Genomic DNA, 7,240 nt, shown 5'->3' on the forward strand with positions numbered 1-7,240 from the left:
ACACATGCTGTGCGTTTCAGACCCTACAAGGAATCATCTTTGTTTTATATATTTATATATATTTATTATGTATATATATATTTTTTTCCTTTGGACTAATACAAAGTCCAAAGACCTTTCCTTTTTTTTATTCATTTATTTATCTAGGGATTGTATGCACATGGGTGCACATTTATGGTACTGGGCATTAAACCCAGTACCTCACACATTGGAGGTAAACACTCTCTCTACCCCCGAGCTCCAGCCATCTTTTTTTTTTCTTGCCTGTGTTTCTTTTATTTTGGATATTATAGTTACATCATTTCTCCCTTCTCTTCCCCCCCCCCAACCCTTCCACAGACTCATCTTTGCTCTCTTTCAAATTCATGGCCATTCCCCTTTGTTAGTACATGCATACATGTGATACATCCATCCTTGATTGACTGATTGATTATTTATTTGTTTGTTTGTTTATTTATTTATTTTTCGAGATAGGGTTTCTCTGTGTAGTTTTGGTGCCTGTGCTGGATCTCACTCTGCAGACCAGGCTGGCCTTGAACTCACAGAGACCCACCTGGCTCTGCCTCCCGAGTGCTGGGATTAAGGGTGTGCGCCACTGTCGTCCAGTTATTTATTTAATTTTAGATAATCTCTTGCTAAGTTGCCTAGCTAGTCTGAAACTCAAGATCCTCCCTCCTTGCCATCCCAAGTTCTGGGACTGCGGGTGTCTGCACCGCGTCCACTTCACGGCTGCCTTTTCTATTATTCTTCCCGCCTGCCTGCCTGCCTCTCCCAGATCGCATCTGAGTGCACTTCCCCTCTGCTGCAGACAGCTCTCTGTTGCAAGTCATCAGAGGATGAGATCGCCCCAGGTTTGTGTTTCTCAAAGCACCCCTATTTCTCCTCTGTCTTTGCTTTGCTTCCACATAGTCGTAGCTGGAAGTCAGTCACAGGCTTCGGGGCTTCATTCTGTGGACCTCTGGATTCAGCGGTCTCGCTGGAGAATCAGTCATCTATCTGTTGTGTCTTTCTTCTGCCTTTTAGGATGTTACCTTTGTGTTTGCTTTTCAACCTGCACTCATTCTCCCCATAAAGGATAAGATGAAATATGGAAGGAAAGGAAGCGGCATGCTTCTGTGACCCCAGACCAGACCAAGGTGTCTTCCTCATGATGCTCAGAGGAAGCCCTGGAGATGGCACCATGTATCTGGCAGCCACCACAGCCACAAGAACCTGGACTCTTTCCCAAGAATGCTGTTGAATCTGATCACCGAACTATAGGATCCTAGCCCTGGGCTAAGGTAGAGGAAGACCGGAAGAAGGGAGTGGAGGCAGTCCTACCTGAGCTGCTGGCATCCAGAAATACTGAGAGCTACCTTGTGACTCCTGGCCCTTGGCCAACGGCATGTGAGAACACATGACAGATGCCATGTTCCAGCAGACACAGTAAGAGCCAGTGTCTCGATGAAACCTAACGTTTACAGCCAGATGAGCGGAGTCACAAGATCAGTACCACGAGAGTAGCGACCTTTGTTGTGTTCACTGCTGTGTCGCTGGCTCATAGACGAGCATCTGTCTGTCCTGTAGCAAGTACTCAATACACATTTATCAAATTAATTGAATAGGATGAACCTTGGCTTCTGCCTCAGTGGGAGCCTACCCCCCAACCAGGGAAGTGATATATTTGCCCAGCTGGACATGCATCTCCATTCCCAAATAAAGACAACACCCTCTAGCTGCGTGGTCAGCCTTCCTGGTGCCTCCTTCTGTACCGGCTCCTTACACAGGCTAAGAGACAAATCTGTGGCCCCCCACTTTGCTTCATTCTTGGCCTGCATTTGAGAATCCAGCAGCAACACAGGCAGTCAGTGGTCCTCATGGTAACTGCTGCAAAACACATTCTTTTTTTTTTTTTCTTTTTGTAAAAACAGGGAATACGGCTCAGTCGGTAGTGTACTTCCCACGCAAGCGTGAGGATCTGAGGCTGAGCCCCAGCACCCATGAAAAAGCCAGGCGCAGCAGCACATACCCATAAGCCAAGCCCTGAGGAAGTGGAGATAAGCCAGGCCAGGGAGTCTAACTGAAGGTTAAATTCCAGGCTCGGTGAGAGACTCTGTCTAAAAAATGGAGTGGATGAAGGAGGAGGGGCTTGTGTTGTGGGTATTAGACAATGGGAGGAGAGACACTGGATGTAGGTATGAAACTGTCAAACAATAAACAATACCATTAAAAACATAAGGCGAGGAAGACACTGTATGTCAACCTCTGGTCCACATGTGCGCATACACACACGCACAAAGGGCAAGACGTTGACGGAATACTCACCTGAGAAATCACGCCTTCCTTGTCAGAACCTGGGGCCGCCAATCTAACTGCCCCTACGTCAGCGGTAGCAGAAAAAAAGCTCTGGGCGCTGCAGCCTTAGTTAGTAGAACGGACGCTGGTTGGGATACACACACACACACACACACACACACACACACACACACTGTATTTGTCTCCAGACAAGCCTGTATGCAGTGTAGTGAGAGCTGTGAAGAGATGCCTGCCCAACTCTGTATTTAAAAGTCTAACCTTGGGACGCTGCCAACGGTGAACCTGAAACTTCCCGGGCCGAAGACCCCAGGAAGAAAGGATCTTGCTGGCACAGGACCGTGTGGGACTCAGAGGCTTTAGAATAAGAGACGGGTCTTGTAAGCACAGCCTGAGAAGCCTGGAAGCCTGGACACCTCCCCACCCCCAAACACGGCTGAGGAGACACAGGCAAAAGAGTGGGCTAGCTTATCTCAAGTGAAGACCCTAGGCTCACAATTACCACAACCATGGCTAGGGCAAAACCAGGCCTGTGCCTGTCTGGAGCAGTATGTGTGTGTCATAGGACCAACATACTGTGAGTTGTTCCCTCTCTAGACAAAGATAAACACCTCAGAAAACTGACCTGCGGGTCAGTAGAGAAAAGACTTAGGATTCCGAACTCTGTTTTGCAAATGGCCGGAAAGGTATTGGCTAGAGCGGAAAACTGTCTCCACGAAGATTAGGATGCCTTTCTCTGGGTTTGTCCAGGGAAAGTCCCGGGTGCTCTCAGACCGTGGCAGCCCCTCCTGGTGGAGCTGGGCTTCTCTCCTCTCTGTCCTGCTTCCGGGGAAAATCAGGGTCCCACTCCTCGGGACACCCAGCCACAGTCATTCTCTTTGCAGCCAGTTGAACAGATGACACACAACAGCCAAGCCTCTCTCAAGGCCGTAGCAAGTCATTGATCCGCAAGAGCTCCAGCCGAAGCCAGTCTCCAGCCACGTCCCATCCGCCCCAGAAGGGCGGCAGGGGAGAAGTGGAGTCAGGTTTCAGCGTTTTATGAAATTGTTCTGACTTTCTTGTTTGTTTCTGCAAGAGGAAATACTCAGCCCTGATCCCAGGAGAAGCAGGAAGGAGCAAACTGCAGCCTATTTCTGGGGTGCTCTGAGTCCCCCCAGGAGGAAGGGAGCACACAGTTTGAAGGGCCAGGCCCCCACTTCCTGGAATGGAGCTGACAAGCTGGTGGGCTGCTTTTTTGCAGACTGTGACCATTTCTCAATGACGTTATTTCATTTGTCATACTCATTGATAGCCCTCCTAGGTGACGTGGAAAGAGCATTGTCTTAAGTTTAGCTTGCTGTAACAAACAAGCCAATCATACCTCGGCGGGTGAGATGAGGCTAGCCCACCGTGTAAAAGCTCTTGCCACGAAAGCCTACCAATTTCAGTTTGGTCACTGGAACCTATATAAAGGTGGAACCAACTCCACAAAGTTGACCTCTGACCCCCGCAAGCACCCCGTGGCACGCATGCACAGCTGCACATGTGCACACACACAAACTCACACGATTAACAACGAAGTTTAGGGCCTGGAGAGATGACGGTTGGGTGGGTGAGAACGGCTGCTGTCCTTCCAGAGGACCTGAGTTCAGTTCCCATCACCTACCTCAGGCCCTTCACAACTACCTGCAACTCAGGTTCCAGGGCATTTGATGTCTCTGGTCTCCTCTGGCACCTGCACACACGTGCAACACACACACACACACACACACACACACAGACGCACGCACACACAGACACACACGCACACGCACACACACACACACACACATATATATAAAACTTAGAATAATAAAAATGAACATTTTTTAAAGTTTTCAACTTATCATATCTGGGAGGCTTAAGCAACATTTATTTCTACAGCTGGGAGCCAGAAGTGTGAGATTAGGGTGCATGGCAGGGCTCTGGTGAGGGACCTCTTCCTGGTTGCATATTATTTGCTTCCTGTTGTGTGCTTTTACAGTGGACACTCTGTTGTGTCTCTTCGCAAGGGTATGAAAGCTATTTGTATGGATTCCGATTTCATAACCTAACCACACACACCCACACCCAGTCACCTTCTAGTACCCTCCATTAGCCATTCTTAATGCCTAACTTTTGTGTGGACCCCAACTTTCAGCCTATTTTATAAAAGAGGAAACCAAGACTCCGTAATGTTAGGTTAACTTACTGGAGAACGATACGGAGAGACTCCTAAAGTCAGCCCTCTGACTCCAGATCTCCAGCCCTACCCATCACTTCCGCGTGCTCCCAGGCTTTGCCCTTCCTGCACCTCTGTGCCAGGTTGTCTCTGCAATCCACACCACAGAAAATACCTAGCCCCGAGAAAAGGAACTCAGTCCCTGCCGATCTCCGTCGATGGCTGGTTGTGTGGTCTCAGACACATCCTTTGCTCTCTCGTTGAATCTCAGTTTCTTCATTTGATAGTGATGAATCAGTCCTGTCTTCCTACCTCTATCAGTTGATGGAGGGATCAAGTAAAGTGTATTTTAAAAAGGGAGGCAGAGGCAGATACAGAAAGATCATCGTGGGTTCAAGACCAGTCTGGTAGACAACAAGGCTCAGTCAAGACTACACAGTGTGATCCCAGCTCAAAAGATAGATAGATAGATAGATAGATAGATAGATAGATAGATAGATAGATGATAGATAGATAGATAGATGATAGATAGATAGATGATAGATAGATAGATGATAGATAGATAGATAGATAGATATATGATAGATAGATGATAGATAGATAGATGATAGATAGATAGATAGATAGATGATAGATAGATAGATAGATAGATAGATAGATAGATAGATGATAGATAGATAGATAGATAGATGATAGATAGATAGATAGATGATAGATAGATAGATAGATAGATAGATAGATAGATGATAGATGATAGATAGATAGATGATAGATAGATAGATAGATAGATGATAGATAGATAGATGATAGATAGATAGATAGATAGATAGATGATAGATAGATGATAGATAGATAGATAGATAGATGATAGATAGATAGATAGATAGATAGATAGATAGATAGATAGATAGATAGATAGATAATAGACAGACAGACAGACAGATGTCTTTGCAAAACAGTCCAGTCGCTTGATTTTGTACAGAAAGTTCCTTCCTCCCACAGCACAGGAAGCCAGGCAAGGGAATGGCAGGCAGCCCCTCAGCTCTTCGTCCTGCAACTTCTGGCCGTGGCTGGAAGCCACCAGGCCTCTCCATGGTGACAAGAAACACAGCTGCTTCTCGTTTGCCCCCCTGGTCTAAGACAAGATCGACTCTCCGCCAGCCAGTCCTCAGGGGTCTCAGGCGGGCTCTCGGGGCCACGGCTTCTAAGTGGATCTTGCCTCTCTTTCTCTAAGAGTGGAAAAGGCCGAGGAGAGGAGTGGATGCTTGGAAGCCCTGCGGGAAGAGAGGCATCACTGCTGGACATAGGCCGTTGTGCTCATAACTACTCCCTCCCCTGCCCGCAAGAAGGTTATCCACCCCTGCTCCAGACCCTGGGAACTTGGGATGACTCCTGGAGGAGGCACTCCCTTTCCTCACCGACCTGGCAGAGTGTTGTGTAACTGGCCTTGGCCAATGCCGTGTTAGAACTCATGCACATGTCGAAAGAACCGATATTGTTCTGGTCTCCACCAGCCCTCCGTTGTCTTCCCCTCCACAAAGGACCCAGGCAAAGGCTGGCTTTCATCCTGGCTCCCAGAACCAAGATAGGGGTACGGGTTCAAGGGCGAGCCCAGTTATGTACCATGAGTGAGAAACAAAATGCTGTATTTAAGACTCAGGCACATTTGTTACTGCAGCCTTAGCTAGCACATGCTGACTGGTGCTCTGTCTAGTTCCTCCTGTCTCCGAGTCTCAATCACATGCTTGTAGCCCAAGATCTGAAATTCCTGCTCTGCTTCTATTTCCTGTGTGGAGGCTTCGTCTCTTCCATGGTCGCTTCTGGACATCAGATGTCCAGTATACAAACTCTGCCCTGGGCTCCTCAGTAATCGGGCTCTCCTCTTCCATCGCAACCGTCCACTCTTCTGGTTAAACTTCCCAAGCACATTTGCGAGCATTTTCGCTCACTCTCATGAATGGTCTACATGCCACTCACTCCCACAGACAGCCCAGGGCAGCTAAAGGAAGCCAAATTCAGGCACTCCCTCTGCCCTCCCTGACAGAACCTCCATCTTCGTTCTGACGGGGTCCCACAGGTGCGTGCAGGGCTGACCTCGAGGGGAATTCTTTCTTCCAACTCCCATAAGGTAAAGCAAGTCCCGTCCGCCAAACCAGTGCCTCTTGTCCCAACAGTGTCTGGGCCTGGGGGGAAAGAAACGAGCCCCCCTCAAGACAGATTTCCCTGCAGCCCTGATCTAGGAAGGAGGCTCTAACTGCCTTCTTTGCCATTGTGTGTGAGTCGCCCCCACCTGAGGCATGATAAACTCTGCTCTCTCCCCTGCCACGCCTTGCCCCATTTCTCCGTCCGCAGGGTGTGGATTTCCACACCTTTATCTCACAGATGAGCTGTGAGCATCAGCTTGGAGCCCAAGACACTGCCTCGCCTCTCCTTCCCACATCGGGAAGTGTGAAGGCTCATCCTCTGGGCTACAAGGAAGCACAATTAAAAGATGGTATCAAAAAGAAATTCATGCCGGGTGGTGGTGGCGCACGCCTTTAGTCCCAGCACTCGGGAGGCAGAGGCAGGTGGATCTCTGTGAGTTCGAGGCCAGCCCGGTCTATAGAGTGAGTTCCAGGACAGGCACCAAAACTACACAGAGAAACTCTGTCTCGAAAAACCAGAAAGAAAGAAAGAAAGAAAGAAAGAAAGAAAGAAAGAAAGAAAGAAAGAAAGAAAGAAAGAAAGAAAAAGAAGAAAGAAAGAAATTCTGATGGTAAATTCTATGTT

The sequence above is a fragment of the Peromyscus eremicus genome, chromosome 22, assembly GCF_949786415.1.
Source record: "Peromyscus eremicus chromosome 22, PerEre_H2_v1, whole genome shotgun sequence".
In the NCBI taxonomy this organism is placed as follows: Eukaryota; Metazoa; Chordata; class Mammalia; order Rodentia; family Cricetidae; genus Peromyscus; species Peromyscus eremicus.